This window comes from Empidonax traillii, unplaced genomic scaffold (assembly GCF_003031625.1).
Source record: "Empidonax traillii isolate 1590-97213 ecotype Southwest subspecies unplaced genomic scaffold, ASM303162v1 scaffold507:size695108, whole genome shotgun sequence".
Lineage (NCBI taxonomy): Eukaryota > Metazoa > Chordata > Aves > Passeriformes > Tyrannidae > Empidonax > Empidonax traillii.
Genome location: NW_020955700.1, coordinates 214,584 through 230,752, shown reverse-complemented (window position 1 = coordinate 230,752; position 16,169 = coordinate 214,584). Strand labels below are relative to the sequence as shown.

The window sequence follows — 16,169 nt, the reverse complement described above, 5'->3', positions numbered from 1 at the left end:
ACTGCTTTGCTCCCACTGTCTGTCTACCTCATGCTGCAGAAAATAGTGTCCTTTCATCAGCCACGCTCTGGCAGACTCTGTTAACTGCACAGAATTTCATGTTGCACCTCTGGCTTGGGGCTTGTTTGCAAGTAAGTGCCTGCTGAGGGATGAAGGCGGTACTTGCAGCTGCTTCTTACACCATTAGTACACAACAGTAGTAGGGATAGCCACTGGATATTTTGGGTCTTGCTTTATGCCTCTGTGGCTTTTCTTTCTTACAGCGCTAAACTAGAGCTGGGAGAATGGATCTCAGCCTGCCTTCCTTCTTCCTGCATTTTGAAGAATGCTTTATCTCACAATGGGAATCTAGACAGTGCAGCTCAGAGGAAGATGCCCAGCTTCATTCCTGCAATATGCTATGTTGGCCCTAATGGTTGGTGTTAACTGATGTAGTAGTCACTGATGGTCGTTTTAGACATAAACATTCAAATACTGTGAAGATGGACTGCAGGCAGACCTCTGAGCACAATGCTGCACAGTTTCCTACTTTCACCTCTGCCTCTGAGATGTTGATGATTTTTCTTGAAGCATCTACATAGTATTTCTGGTATATGGGAGATATATTTGAGGGGTTTCCATGAGCCACCTATTCTACATGGACTTTGTTTGAGAATCATTAGCCAAAAGCTTACTCTAGTCACAGCTTTTGGGAGATTTACAATGATTTTGGACAAGATAGCCACAAACTTTGAACAACAAACTCAGAGTGTGACAGTTATTTGTTTTAAGACAACTCCATGCCTGACATACGTGCTCTGGTGTCCTTGTGTTTGCTTTATTCGGGCTATTACTGTTCCAGGAGTCAGCCCCATTCCTCTGTCACTTACATCACCAGCCAAAAAGTGGTGATGGAGTAAACCAAGAGATCTGTAGCTACATCAGGTGCTTGTGTAGGTGTTTCAGTGTGAATTGCCCTTCACTGCTGCTTTACTGTGCAGGGTGGCACAGGTCAGGTGCTCGTCTGCCTGTTGCCACTGGCTGGGGCTAAGGGGTGTATAACGGAGGGGAAAGCTGGAATGGTTTGCCTTGGCTTGGGGAAGACCCTGTCCTGTAGCCCACACCTCGACATTAGTCTCAGCACAGTTTCTGTCTATCAACTCACTCTCTTCTACCCAAATCCATGTGCAAAAATAAATTTAGAAGTTTTAAGTGGCCTTTCAGAAGGCCGGTCACTTTGTGCTATCATCAGACAGTTGACCACGGACACGTTTGCTGGTGACCCAAAGGAGGGCTGAGCCATCTTTCTCTCTCTCTCTCTCTCTCTCTCTCTCTCATTTAGCCTCGTGCAGACAGATGCTTCAGCTTTCATGCATGTTTGTTGCAGGAGTGTGGGTGATGCATCTGAATGCAGCACTACCTATGAGCAGGAGGACTGAAGGGCCTGGGCAAAGTGTCAGATCCCCTTCTGCTTAAACCCTGTCTGATTAGGAGGCACTGGAATAGGTTGTGGATGCTCCATCCCTGGAAGTGTTTAAGGAGAGGCTGGATGGAGCTCTGAGCATCCTGGTGCAATGGACAGTGTCCCTGCCCATGGCAGAGATGTTGGAACTAAATGATCTTTAAGGTCCTTTCCAAGCCAAACCATTCTATGATTCTATGACATTCCTAATCCCATGCTGTTTCTCTTGTCAGTGGCAAAGGGATTATTGATGAGATTCTCAGGGCTGAGTAGAAGGCTGAGCTCTGTAGCTGCCATTGAAATTAATGACATTTGCAAGCCTAAACCTGCCAGCCAGCTTTGGGAAAGCCAGCTTCTCCCTGTCTGTTTCCAGGAGAGCACTGCTGTAAGAAGTTACAAAGTAGTAGAGGATGCAGTAGTATTCAGTTGCTGCAGAAGCTAAAGAGAATTATATGCTCTTTTTTTTTTTTTTTTTTTTTCCAGATTCCCCAGCTGCTGTAAACTGGCTGCTCTCTGCCAGTCAATAGAGCTATACTAGTTTGCTCCAGCTCAGGATTTGAGTCTTTCAGAGTATGTGCCACTGTGCCACTTCCCTTTGCAGGCAGGTGAAACAGCAGTGAATATGGAACAAGATCTTGCAGGTAGGGGATGTTAATAATTAAAAATACGTTAACAAAAATCAATGCAGGGCCTTGCCTCTGTCAGCATTTGTTCTGTGTTTGTGTGTCTGTCCCAACCCATTCCTTCTTTGTTCACCATGATTGCATCTGCATCACTATGGTAACTAATGAATGATTATTTAATTTACCAATCTCTGGATGCAGCAATTTAGTGTTTAAAATATTCCAGCACTGTCTGTCATACACATATGCACAACCACATACAGTCTGTCACACAGGAAATACTGTAAGTGCTTGATATTCATCTTTTAAGCTAAATCTGTTTACCTGTCTCTCCAAATGGGATACAAAAGCTTTATCTACTGTGGTGATGGCCACAAGCTAAACAGTATGTGCAGATAAATGTAGTTGTATTATTTCATATTTGCTGTCTGTATGTGTCAGCTGCCACCCAGTACACCTGAAATGAAGGCAGCGCTGTGTACATCCCAGAGGATTTCTGCCCAACTCCCAGGTCTTAAGAGTTATTGAGTGTTCACAGGAAGTTTTCAGAAGAAAAATGGTATTTCATGTTTGTAAGAGCCAATCTAAAACTGTTATTTTGGAGGAATGAAAGGGAAAGGACAACTGTCACTAGCTTTTCAAAGGAACAGTGTGCCTTCAGCCATCTGAAGTCTTCAAGAAAAAGATGAGTAATTGCTGGAGGAGTGCTAGGGCAGCTACACGCTCTTCCTTGGGGCTGATGTAGGTGAGCACTGACTGGGAAAGGTAGATCAGCCTCTGCTTTCATTGTGTTTTCTCAGCTCTCTGCCAATTTCAGTCTTTGACAAGCTGGAGACTTTCAGAAGATCCCCAGACACCCAGGCACATTTTTGCTTGAAGAGGGCTTGGTTTTATTCTATCCTAAAGAATTGTGCAGCTGACTTATAATCTGCAAAGGGAATACATTCTCAGTACAATATACTCGTGCTACAGGTGAAGCAGATAGTTTTAATGAGGTTACTGGTTTATTTTTCTTCTTTCTTTCTTGACTGCTTGAGGAAGTGGGCGTGAAAGGGTGAAGGGACAAGAGTCACAGTATACATCCAGGCATGATAGGGTCTTAGGTCTGCTGAGTGGCTGCAAGAGAAGTGACATTTCCCTCCTGGAACTGACCATTTCAGAGGCACCTTACTCGGGGTCTGGGGAGGGACATTTTCCTGGGCTTGAGGAGAACGAGGAGATTTCAGATACTCTGGGAAGAGCTGTAAGAAGTTTGATGCTACACAGTAACTCCAACTCTGCTCAGGTGGGAAACCACAGCAAATTGGAAAGCACAGATACTATGTAGCCAGGAGCTGCAGAAGGTAGCCACCTTCTTTTGACCATCTTTTGAGCCATCCTGGGATACTCTCAGGTAAAAATTCCAGCCTGCAGGCAGCTGTTCCCACATCACTTAGCTGGATGTGCATATATGTATAAATGCAGACTGTATTTGTAATGGCACAACTCAGAAACAGCTGGTTGGGATACGTGAAGCTGAAATCTTCAGGGTACACTCTACTTTGTGCAGCTAAGTGGCCCTAAGAGTAGCTTTTGACATGGTGGATACACTTCATTGCAGTTTCATATCTGAAACAGCAGGGCCAAGGACTCCTAAATCATGTCCTATTGTTGATATATAAGTGTGCAGTGATCCAGACAGGTAGTTTTATTGCGGGTTACATGAAACAATAACTGGTTGTATGATGGCCCCCGGTTAACCTGTGGTAAGGTGAAAGCAGGGGCACTAGAATAGAGCGAACAGTTATATCACAAGGTTGATTTAAGGCTAAAATGGAACCTAGATCCGCCCAAACTGCAAAACTGTGTGGTCCCTCTGCAACGAATGTTTCATTTCATTGCCCTTATCCAAAGCAGGCTGCTTTAAAAATCCCTCCTGTTCGGGAATCGTGATCCTCACTGAGCATGAAGCAGTAGAGCTCTGGTAAAAAGACATGCAAAATACAAACCCTGCAACTTGTCAGCTCCTGCAGCTTTCTCCATATTAAGTCCATATTAAACCTGTACCTCCATTCCCAAAGTCCAAGGAGCCTCATTTACTCTGGGCTTGCTTTAGAAGCCCCTACAGTTCAGGACATGCCCATAATGTGCTGCTTTAGAAGCTATGTGCTCACTTGGAAGCTATTGAGTGTCCCAAAAGAAAATTACAGCCATCTTACAGGGATGAGTCATCTCATACAGCTGTGTGAGACATGATTTTCTAGTTGTGCACAACTTTGAAGTTTAAAAAAACCTCAAGCCCTTTTCTATTCTGTATAGGGCTGAAACCAAGTTCTTTCTATATTTCTGGGAAAAAAATGCAGAAACAAAGCAAGATCCTCACTTAGCATAGCCAACAGTTCATTAATCACTTCAGGTGAAAAAGATTCAAATTCAGCATTGCCTGCCTCCCACATTCCAGAAAAATTCTGTGACCACAGAAGTATTAAGTATCTCCTTCAAAATCTTCAATTGTTTTTTTAATGCAAAATGGAACTGTGCCAACTTGTGAAAGTAAGAGGCTGATTTGGTAGTTAGTTAATAGCTTGGTGATTTATAGTACCTGCCTAGTACACGGGGGTCCTAAGTTCAAGTCTGTGAGAACCTGGGACTTTAGGCTATTGTCAATTCTAAGCCTCTCCTGGGATTTGATCATAAATCACACCCTAGAGATGAAAAATCTTTCCTGGCAAAAGTTCTGGCAATGCTGCTGTGTTTACCTGCAAAATGCACACGTGTTTCAGTCACTTTCTACTTTCTGATTAAAAAAAAGTTTCACTGAGAAACTTTATGAACTATGTCAAAGTGTTTGACAGCATTGGCTCTTTCAAGAAGCTCAGAGAAATTAAATTAATTTTACTGTATTTTGGATTTCAAAGTCTTTTGGTAGATGCCCATACAGCTTTTTTTTTTGTTTGTTTTCAGAGGACTTCGGGACACAAGAGCCTGGCGCACTGTGTAGTATAAAGAAAGAGAATTTCTGAATCGTGAAAAATTTACACTTTGTGGATATAAAGTGAGAGGAAATAGCTATTTCCTCCCATTTTTAGTAGAGCAAATTAAGAGAAATCTAATAGAGTACTTGAACCACAGAAGCGCTTGGTTGGGCTGATGATAATTTTGGTGGCTTTACTGGGATTCGCGTGGGCAGATTAAAAATTGCATCAATTATAAAAGGAGAGAGGCTCTTCTAGTGCCTGTGGTGACCTCTGGCATAGCACAGGCCAGGGGTTCTTATGCTGACCTGGCTGATAAAGGTCTTCTGTAGCTCTTCTTGCTCTTAAGCAAGCTACCCCACTTGTTTTCTGACCCAAAGACTCTCCTCTGCTTTCAGAAGAGATCTGCTTGGAGAGCTCCTGTCTGGGATTTCTCAGCTCTTAAACAAATAAGAAAGGTTGATAAATCTTTAAAAAATCCTTCCCCTCAGCTCTTTGTCAGACTGAAGACATAAATAACACTGGCAGCCCCATTCCAACTGCTTTTGCACAAGACAAGTCCTATCTCAGCTACTGAGAAGTGGCATTTTTCATTTTGCCCAAGAGAGTCACTTAACCCCTTCTTGGGTGCTGGCTGCAGCCCATCACTAGGGATTTGTGGTCCCAATTTCAGCAGATGGACACAGAGCTGACTGAGGGCTGTAAGACAATGCTTAAGCCTTACTTTTATGAAAAAGCCTAGCAAGAGAAAAGCATAAAGAGAATTTAATCTCCCTATCTGCTTGTGGATACTGTACCAGTGGTGAGAAAATCCTTTGGGGACCATAGCTTGCATTGATCAGCGCAATTGCCTGCATGTGGACATGGGTATATGACTCTTCTGTGTGTAATTAATCTGTTTGTGCCTTGAGATCGTGCCTGAACTGTCATTTCTGTGCTTTTGGTTTCTTCCTGTGTTTGAGTGAGCTCACTAGCTTACATATTTTTATCTCTACTTAAATATCCTTAAAACAAATCTTTTACTTAGCTGTCTTTACTCAAAACTCCAGTGCTCATGACTAGAGTCAGCATTTTTAGTTAGTTTTCTACTTAGGAAGCGCTGATAAAACATGAACAAGGGCATAAGGGTCCTTTTGCTTTCTGAGTACCAGCTAGAAGAGCTAAGCTTTGTTTGTGAGCTTCTGAAGTAGCCAGGGACACAAGAGAGATGAGGACACTTTAATGTTGTTCCTCTCAAGTGTCACCTTGGGGTGACTTCTTACTTAAAAAACTGCTTGGGGTTCTCTCAAGCTAAGATTGCTCCAAGGCAACACTTTTGATCAGGCATGACAGTGAAGTACATCCACCGAGGCATAATGTTATATGTGTCCTGAACAATAAATAGCAGTTGGATACAGGGAGGATCCACAGCAAATCACTATTGCTATCACACAGCACTGCTGTCTGTCCCACGGGCATCCCACAGCAGTCAGGATGTGCTAGTGGCCTCCCACAGAGCCAGCTGTCAAACTGGGGTGCAAGTTTCAAAGGCGAAAAGACCAGTGTCCTGAAATGCTGGGTATCTTTTGTCTGTTCTGTGGGACTTTAATTTATCTCCTAACACTTCAGCAATAAACAGCTTTGTTTTGGTTTTCCCTGCCTATTGCTGGCTGTCTGTTATTGCCCAGTGTGAATACTTTCAGTGCTCTTTCCTTCTTCTTGCCAAGTACAGTCACAGGGGAGGGGGAACAGGCTTAGGCTGGTAGCAGTCTCTCTGTGCCTCTACTTCTTTGCAGAATGGGGAAATGATGCTTCTTTCTTTTGCCTTTTTTTTTTTTTTTTGCCACATCACGTTGAATTGCTGCTCTATGCTGAGAAAAAAAACAGACTCTCTAATTTTCCCTTTTGCCACTGCTAGGTTGTAATACTGAAGTGTAAAAGTCTAAATCTGTTTCCAAGCTGATGGGACGAGGAATGTACTGTCCACCTAGGGTGGTGTGTACTGAGCACAAATAAGGGTCGATATGTAGTTCAAACAGTATATTTAAACAGCAAATTCTGTCTGAACATCAGAAACACTTTTTTTTTTACTGTGAGAATGACTGAGCACTGGCACAGGTTGCCCAGGGAGGTAGTGGACTGTCTATCCTTGAAGATATTCAAAAGCCATCTGGACATGGTCCTGGGCAGTCAACTCTAGGTGGCCCTGCTTGAGCAGAGGAGTTGGACAAGGTGATCTCCAGAGGTCCCTTCCACCTTCAGCCCCTCTATGATCCTGTGATTACAGACTTCTCGTTATTATAGCCATAATTCTGTCAGGTCAGAAGGGAGAACAGGTTTGTGAGTAGAGGAGTTTTATTTTTTTAATAGACCAATAATGTTAGAAAAAAAAAGGTCAGAATTTTGGATACATGCTTTCTTCACCTTCTGTACATCTAAAATATTGGACATTTTTATAAGTATGGTATTTATTTTAATAAAATGTACAAACTTAATCCCCACAAAATTTTTGTCATAATATAAGCACATGCCTACAATGCAGATCCTTCTAGCCCTCAGAATTATGGAGAAAGGTGAATCCCTTCATAATTTAGGAATGTGAGCCATATGCATCCAAACTAGAGGGATCTCCCCTTGATACCAATAGCTGCTTTTTCCAGAGGAAACCCTTCAACATTTAGATGTGGAAGTGGAAAGCCATCAGGAAACAAAGGAAAAAGGAATGTTCACTGCCAGTTTGGGTCAGTTTATCAGACAGTTGCTTCTGGTTAATATGGTCAGATATAAATGGTCTGAAGGAGTAGGGAAATTTTTACCACGATTGTTGGATTAGGCTTTTTGGATCAGCTAAGATTCCTATGACATATATGTGACCAGAAAGATATTCCAGTAAAAAATATGAATTACAAGCACGAAGCACTTGCAAGATATAAGCGAGTGAAAGGCTCAGTCCTGAACTCTACAGAATACACAGCGAAGCAGGGGCTACATTATACTTTTCAGATCAGTGTTGCTGGAAATTGCCTCATCTACAGCCAGTCATTGGAGTTTCCTCTTCCTCAGCCTTGCTGTTTAGTTCCATACTGACCCGGTGTTTAAATAGCACCTCCTCTCAAATATGACCAGTTTACCAGAAAGTGACACCCCTTTCCAGGGAAAGCTGTGACTTGGTGCTAAAAAAGATTGACTTGAGTGAAATATACCCATAAATGCAGAGGTGGGGAAGACAGGAAAAGAAGAAAAAGGTAGAGAGGCCATTCTGTGGCTTGCAGATTGACTTATTTAATGACATTTTCATTAACAGTTCTTTCTGCTAAATGCCATGGGTTTCTCTCTTTAGAGCTGTCTACATTAATAATGAGTGACTCCACTGGGAAGTGATTTACATAAAACATGCTTGTCTTTTTATAGGCAGGAGCTTTGTGCTGGGTCAGAGAGATGAGGAGAGGAAGGTAGGTGCACTCTGTAAATGAAGGGCAGTTTCCTGTGTTGAGTCATGAGCACCTATGAAATGTCCCCATCCCCTCCACTACCACCTTGGCCCCGAAATGCTTCCCAGCTCAGAGTCCTGCTGCATCAAGGTGGATGTTTTTATACAGGTGTGACACAGAGTGCTGTGGTGGAAAGGTTGGGATCAGCTGATGCATATAAACACTGCAGAGGAGCTGTAGACAGGAGTAAAATTAGCTTTCCCTGAAGGGCCTTTTCTGCACATTTTGTATTACTTCTGCAGTGCAAAGTGGCTGGGGCCTCTGATCACAGCCCTCTGCATTTCTTCAGCTTTAAGTGTCAGAGAAATAGGTTCATATTTTCTGGTCTGTCAAGTTTCAGACAGACACCAGTGTGAAAATATGAAAACTAGAAAACAGAAAATGAAATACCTTTTTTTTTTTTTTTAATCCCTAAAAATTTATTTGTTCAATTTCTTCCTAAATGTGACTGAGACATTACATTATGGCTTTTTCTCTAAGTTGGATACAAGGCAGTCTGGACCATTTATTGCTAAGTCATCCCTGATGTGTTTTTTCTTAGGGATGAAACAGTCTATGTTGACTCATAAATAAAGAGATATACAGCTTCTTAACTTCTTCCCCCAAAGTTAAAATAAATTCATAGCAAACATATTGTGAGGCTGTGCTCTCAAAGTGGATTCCAGTTAAAGTAGATAACAAGTGAGATTTCAGTTAAGTTGAGCTTTCTAAGAGTTAGTGACCTAAGCTGTTCAATGCGTACTTTCCTAGAGGGCAACCTCCAAAATGGTTTAGCTCCCTTATCTAAGCCACCTATTTTAGGATGAAATTTGTTTTCTGAGTGTTCTTATCTCTCTCCATTGACTGTGGAGAAAGCTTGGTGACTTAGCTTAGACCTGAAGAATTTCAAAGGCTATCTTGGTAGCTTGAGACATTTTTTTAAGAGATGACGGAATAGTTTGGAAATGAAAGTATAGCTCCCATGAGTTTAGTTTAATTTTATATTTTTATTTATATACATATATAAATAAACTATATACAAATAAGATATATACACTTAGCGGGCTTTCAAGGGAAACAAAAATAAGATTGCCCACAAAGAATCTTTGAAAAGGCAAAAATGATAATATGTTGCCTGTGGTGAACATTTATGGCATTGAAATGATTTGTAGATACAGCCAAGAACTTTGATTTCTGCGAAAATAACATCTTAGACCGCTGGAAACCTACTTACAGGAAAATAAGGCATCATTTGTACATAATTAAGTAAACGTTTTCTATTCCGCACATCTCCATGGAAATAGATCTGTTGTTCAGCTCATTTTTCTGGTACTTCCAGCAGAAGGACTATCCTGACAATGCCCCATTAAGAATCACAGAAGATATCAAAGACTTTGGAAGGTAAGAACTTTTACTTCATGAAGCCTGGTTAATTGGTAGTTGGAAAATAAGGACTGTTGATGAAAACTTATACTGGTACCTGGATTCATCTCACATAAATTGCCAACAAAAATTCAGTTTATGCTTTTTAATGGATAGATTCATTTTGGAGTAGTTAGGAGGGCAGTCTTGTGTTCTCAGTCATGATGTCTTCTGTGAAACTACATGCAGACAAAAGTAATTTGTCCACATATGTTTATTTGCTGAGTTTGGGCTTGTATTGAACCCAAACTATCCTTTCAGCAGAACAAATTACAAGAGCTGCAATTCAAATTGTTTTATACTTTGCCTTCCTTTTCTTTACCTAAATTCTATTCCAGCTAAAAATGTCAAAATCTAAAAAGTAAAGTATCCCTGATTTTCCGGGGGGATTGTGCAGATCAACATTTCTGGTAAGCTTACCGAAATGTAATGTAAGCTTTTGATTCTTTAAGTAGCCTCGATGAAGTGTTAACAGTTATTCTGTATTGTATCTGTAACGAAGTGGGAAGATTAGAAATGAGGTTTGGCTTCAGCAGATCGTATTGTTGTCTTTTAAATTAGTTCTGCTCCGGGCACAGTGCCTGTAGTTTTCTTAATCTGTTAAACCTTTTTTGGTAAATTAATAATTTGGACAATGATGAGTATAAATAATTTACATCTACAACTTTCATGTCGTATGTTTGCTGAGCTGGATTTACAAAGGCATCAAGCCAGGATGTAATTCCTGGCTTTATTAGGTTATGAAACAGAATCTAGCCAGAAGATATAATGTCCTTAAGCTGTAACATCAGCAGCAACAGACAGACCTTAACGTTGCTGGACCTAATGGAATTAAATTTCATGTATGCTTAATGAATGCAAATGCCACTTAATTTTTACAGCTTGAGTTGTAATACATTGCATGTGACACGTCTGCTCCTGAAAAAAATATTCAAATGTGTGATTCTTACACCCAGTGTCCAATTTCAGCACTGTAAAATGTATCCTCTTAGGGAAGAGGGACTGGAGGAACATGCCAGCAATATTACTGCATAATTTAAAGCAGCCACTAAAGAGAAATGTTAAAATATGCACCAGGCAATTACAAGTGTTGTATATGTTTTTATTCTCCTTTGCTGCTGTTCAACAAGGAGTAGTAAAAAGATTTAGAGCAAGTGGCAACCATAGCAACAAGGAATTTTTGGTCCAACCTGGTGCTGTATAATTTCTGGCAAAGAAACACATTTCTGCATACTCTGTAAAGTGTTGATTCTTCCAAAAGATGTGTGCAGTGCTTTCAGTTCTGCCTCTCAGGGACTAGTCTCATGGAGGTATGTGAGAGCCAGTTTTGGTGCAAGCCCAAGCAGAAGTGATTTACAATCGGGTTTTACCAGTGACACTTGTTCAGTGGTCCCTTGGGTTTGTTAATTATTGATAGAGATAATCAGTCCCATTCTGCTCCCTGTGAGAGAGGAGGGAAATAGACGTGGAGGAAGGTTTCTGTCCCTTACCAGTGCCCTGCTCCATCCAGCTGTGGCTGTGAGAAGACCCAAGCAGAGCTTTTGTTTTTCAGACCTGATCACACCAACTATCCTGCTCTGTTGGGTACAAAGGCCCCGTCAAACACAGCTCCCCAGTAGTGGTAAATACCAGAGTGACTCTGTTCTTAGACTTTTGTGTTTGCTTGCAGACAGCCAGGGGGGCAGTGACCCTAAAAACAAGTAAGTGAAAACTGAAGGGTGGGATGCAAACTCAGTTATATATGCAGAGAGCCCAGAAAATGTATTCAGTTGATGTGGGTCTGTGGGGTTTTCAAATACAGTCCAGTGATTAGTCACTGTGCATTTTATAAAACAAAGTGGGTGTCATAATATTCAAGATTATGGCAGACATAGTAGTCACAAAGAAGTCCAGCTGCTGACTGTGAACTAAGCTGTGCAAAGTCAAAAGGATCTGGGATTCTCACTTATGTGAAAATGTTGACCTTCACAGCTAGACGCCAAAATTAAGCATCCATCACTTTTCATGACAAAGAGTAAATTTGCAGTTAATTCTGAAATAAAAATGGCAGCAAGATTACAGTACAATGAACAGTATGCAATATGAAAGATGTTATTCCAGAGAACATGTTAGAAACAACTGTCATTAATTGTCAGGTTTTTTCTATCTCTTTTGGAGGCAGTCCTTCTACTTTACTTTATGAAACGGAGCTGTTCTACACGGTGACTTGGAGTAGGCTAAGGGCTTTTTACTCTGATCTGATGGGACAAACACATCCTCCGGTAAAGGTGCTGAGGTATGTAAGCCTCTTTTGTTAATAGCCTTATTTTCCTTAACTTTTCCTCCTTCACATACCCCAGATCTGCAGATCCCAGGCTGAAAGCCACTCCATGATGAGGTACCCCTTGAAAGTCCCTTAACCAGGCATTAATTCCTACCATTTAATAAGTTTTACAAGCTATTTGCCCATTGCTTTCTTCCAGACATGGGGAGGTGGGGTAGGTCCCAGAGACGGTGTACACAAAGTACACATCTGACCATTTTATCTAACACTCCTTTGAAGGTTACTTATCACAAAATGCTGTGATAGCTCATAGATCTCTTCCACTTCATTACATCTTAATTTGGGATCCTGAGACTATAAAATTGTTTCGTAAATTACCTGGAAATAGCTATGTCTGACTCTGCATCCCAGGGGGAGAAACCTATTGCCCTTTGGCAAGACGTATGAAGTTAGCTATGATCAAGGCAGCACATTTTTAAATACCTTATCTCTGTATGTGCAATCGTTGTATCAAGTTACAACAGTAGGAAGTGGAAGAAAAGTATTGCCACTTAAAAATACAGATGTTTAGAACGGAGTGAATTAAGTAAGGCAGAAATCTAGGATCTGCTACTTTCATTTCTTTCAGTAACACCATTTCTTTGACAGCCTGGGATAAAAAAGGCAGAAGGTGGGTAGTATTATTGAACAAAGTTCCCAGCAGCTATTGCATGTGGATAGCCTTTGTATTGTGCAGATTGTTTTCCTCCACACATATTTTGTTTCTTGCATTGAAGCACTTAAAACACATCCAGCAGAGTTATACATCTGCATAAATATTTGATAACTCTAATTGTGCAGCCTGAACCACACTTTTACCCTTGGGCATGCAGTGCAAGTAAATGTGCATAGCACCTGTATATAAAATGTGAAGGTAATCAAGGAATGTGTGAGCTTGCCTGAAGCATCAATTTAAAGCAACAGCTCTATTTGTGCTATTTCAAAATCAAAGGAAAAGTATGTTCTTATTTTATAATTAAAGAGAATTACTGTTAATGATTTCACTTGTTAAATTAACATGAAAATCATAAACTTCTCATTGTCACTTCTATTATAAACACCTGTCCTCCAAGGAATTTTTAACATGTGAAAGAGTATCTTAGACATGTAACAAGTTAAGAAAGAGTTTTCAGGCATAAGATGGTCTAAATGCCATTTTGGTTTGTAGAAAAAGTATTGTTAATCACGGATTTATTTATTTTGGAGAGAGGTGAACTATAGCTATAGCTCTTAGAAATGCATACTGCAGGATTTCTGTCTTCTTTTTTCTGCTAAATGTAATTTTTCCTCTAAAAAAGAAAAGCTGGATTTTTTGTTTTAAAAAGCTGCCTCTGATTGTATATCAGTAGGCTCTGTTCTTCATGAATCATTGACAAATTGAAATACCAATACTGAGAAAAAAAAAATCTCAGTTTTTTTACTTCCTATCCACATCCATCTTTAATGCAGAAAACCTCAGGTCATTCTTATAGGTGAGCATAAGACCAGGGTTTCCATCCTTTGAAAAATTCTGATACTTCTAATTTTTCTTCCTCGTGACTTGGAATGAAAAGTTGAGATAGTTTTGGGGAATCACAAACTTTCCAGTCTCACATTTAGTCATAGCACTTGTTTAGCTGAAACAAAAGGCTTCTTTTAGTCTTTTCTTTGTTTGCTTGTTTGTTTTTACCTTCAGTGTGTCCAGAAGACTGAGAATATGAGTCTTGTGGGACATTTTCTTCCAGCTCCTCTGCTTTCAATTTTTCTCCCCAGACTGAGTGTTTTGATTGGACTGAACCTTCTTGGCCACACCACAGCCATGCACTGCCCAGCTACATGTAATGTTTTGGCCAAAAGGGCAGAATGAGAAAGTGTCCTTATGGGAATGCTTATGCTGTGCTGCAGTCTTGAGTGTAGCACTGCAACAATTCAGTTGGACAGAGCTTGGTGTTGAACTGACACTTCAGAAATTCATCTGAGATGTTTCTATCAAGGCTGACATGATTCAAAGGCATTTCATTTCTGTGTCTGATGGAAAAGTGAAAAATTACTTTTACCCACAGAAATTTAGACTTTACAAAGAGCTGTATTTTCAGTTTTAAAGACAAAGACATTTTTCCGAAACAGCATAAATCAAAGTTGTTTTCCTGTTTACAAACATCCCAGCCTTGCTTACTGGATGTCCTCCTATATTTTATCATAACTGCTCACCCTCAGCTGTCCTTCTCAGCTTGGTTGAGGGTAATGGGAAAGGATCCACATTAAAAAATTATAATTTATTGCTCTTCAAAAAGAAAAAAAATGTATGTGACAAATATAGTGTGCCTCTTTACCATGTCTCAGATAATCTGGGCCAAGCCTTTGGCCTTCTGCTTGCATATCTTCCCCTTCAATCTGTCGTAGCACCTGGGGCTATTACCAAAATGAAGGCAGCAGGTGCCCCCAGTGGGAGTCTTCTTGCTGAACATGAAAATCTCCAGCCTCGGTGAGCTGAGCTGATCACCTTGCACACCTGTTATTGTTAAGAGAAGAAACAGGCCCCTTTATGGCTCAGATTGTTTGCCCTGTCCTGGCACCTGTATCAGGACAGCAACATTATGCCCTGCAAGTGTCCCTTTGCGCTGCTTACCTGTGCAGACGCTCAGGGCAGCTGTCAGAAGGATAAAGATCTGTGTTTTGTTAAATCAGTCAAGGAGCCTGTGAAGGTATCTTCTAACTCCAGACATAAGGAAGTATGACAAGTATTTTAAAATTGGTAACAATCCGTCGTTATAAATGCTTCACTGAAATTGGTTTGTTAGTTGTTATGCCTTGTTACATTGACGTTGTTATACTCTTAATGACACACTCTAAGCTTGAGAAATGTTAATAACTGTGAATAAGTGAGATTCAAATCCAGGAACCTTCAGCTTATGATAGTAAAACATTTGCTTTCAGCTTCGACCAAGTAAGACTATCTGGATATACGAGAGTACTGCGCGTTGTACTGGGCACCCATAAGTAGTTTTGGCAAATGTCTAATTTCTTAGTGACCTGGCCTTTTCTTGCACAGAGGGATCCAAGACACATCAAAGCTCTTGCACACGCATCCGTAAATCTGAGAAGATATGTTTAAAATCAGTTATCTCTCTCGGGTTGTTAGGATTTTTAATTTTCTTCTAAAGGTGAAGGCCTCAATGGCAGCTCATAACTAAATTATATGGACTGAGGAGTTTCCAGGTTTTTAACACACAAATGAACTTAGCAGGTAAGGAAATGTTCTTCTGTCCCTAGCATAAAATTGGCTTTAAAATGAAGCAGAGGGAGAGAGGGGTTGGATATGGAGTCTCCTGGGATAGTTGGCAGAGATTTTTTTAAGCTAGGAAACTACCTGCTTTTCTTCACTGAAACAGTATTTGTGAAACCATTCTGCAATTTTCAATCATCTAGCATCATCTGAGATGCTCTAACAGTATCCTGCTTAACCTCCTACCTCTCTCTCCAGCAGGCAATGGTCTCCCAGAAGTCCTGCATCAGATGTGGCCTAGATGTCCTAAGAGGTCTCAAATGGTGTTAGAAATGTCAAAAATACTATACATCTCACTCCAACAGAAAAAGTCCAAAACCTTCTGCTTGAGCCAAAGAAATGGCATTGTAGCATCTGCGGAATGCTTTTTCTAACCCTTCGCCATCCTGCATAGTATCAGTAATTTTTTCCTTGTATTAAAAGAAAAACAGTAAAAACAAATGGGATTTCAGTGAATTTTTATGCATATGAATTCTAAATCAAATATTCCGAGTGCACCAAATGTGCATGTTTTTCTTGAGAATGACAAATATATGGGGAAACATTAGGTTTTCTGTGGCAGAGGAAGAAGGCAGAAAAACCTCTGAAGTAAAACAAACCTTTAAAGACTTTTAGTCTGTAACACCACGTTTGGCTTCCTATAAAAATTAACTGTGAGGAGTGCAGTTGATAAGTAGGATGTTTCTAAAAGCATTCGCTGATGTATTGAAGCA

General features: G+C 40.6%; 1 long non-coding RNA gene across 3 annotated transcripts in view; it reads left to right on the top strand.

The window, feature by feature from the left end:
• LOC114064005 overlaps positions 1-15,860 on the top strand; it is an 18,037-nt gene extending 2,177 nt beyond the window's left edge. The window contains exons 2-4 of one of the 3 annotated variants that reach the window (XR_003572669.1): positions 8,409-8,449; positions 9,772-9,868; positions 15,655-15,860. This is a non-coding gene — a long non-coding RNA (uncharacterized LOC114064005). Of the gene's footprint in view, positions 1-8,361; positions 8,450-9,771; positions 9,869-11,409; positions 11,511-14,513; positions 14,912-15,654 lie in introns of those variants that run through there. The other 2 variants (XR_003572668.1, XR_003572670.1) reach the window with 2 other exon arrangements.
• Positions 15,861-16,169: the final 309 nt, after the last annotated feature.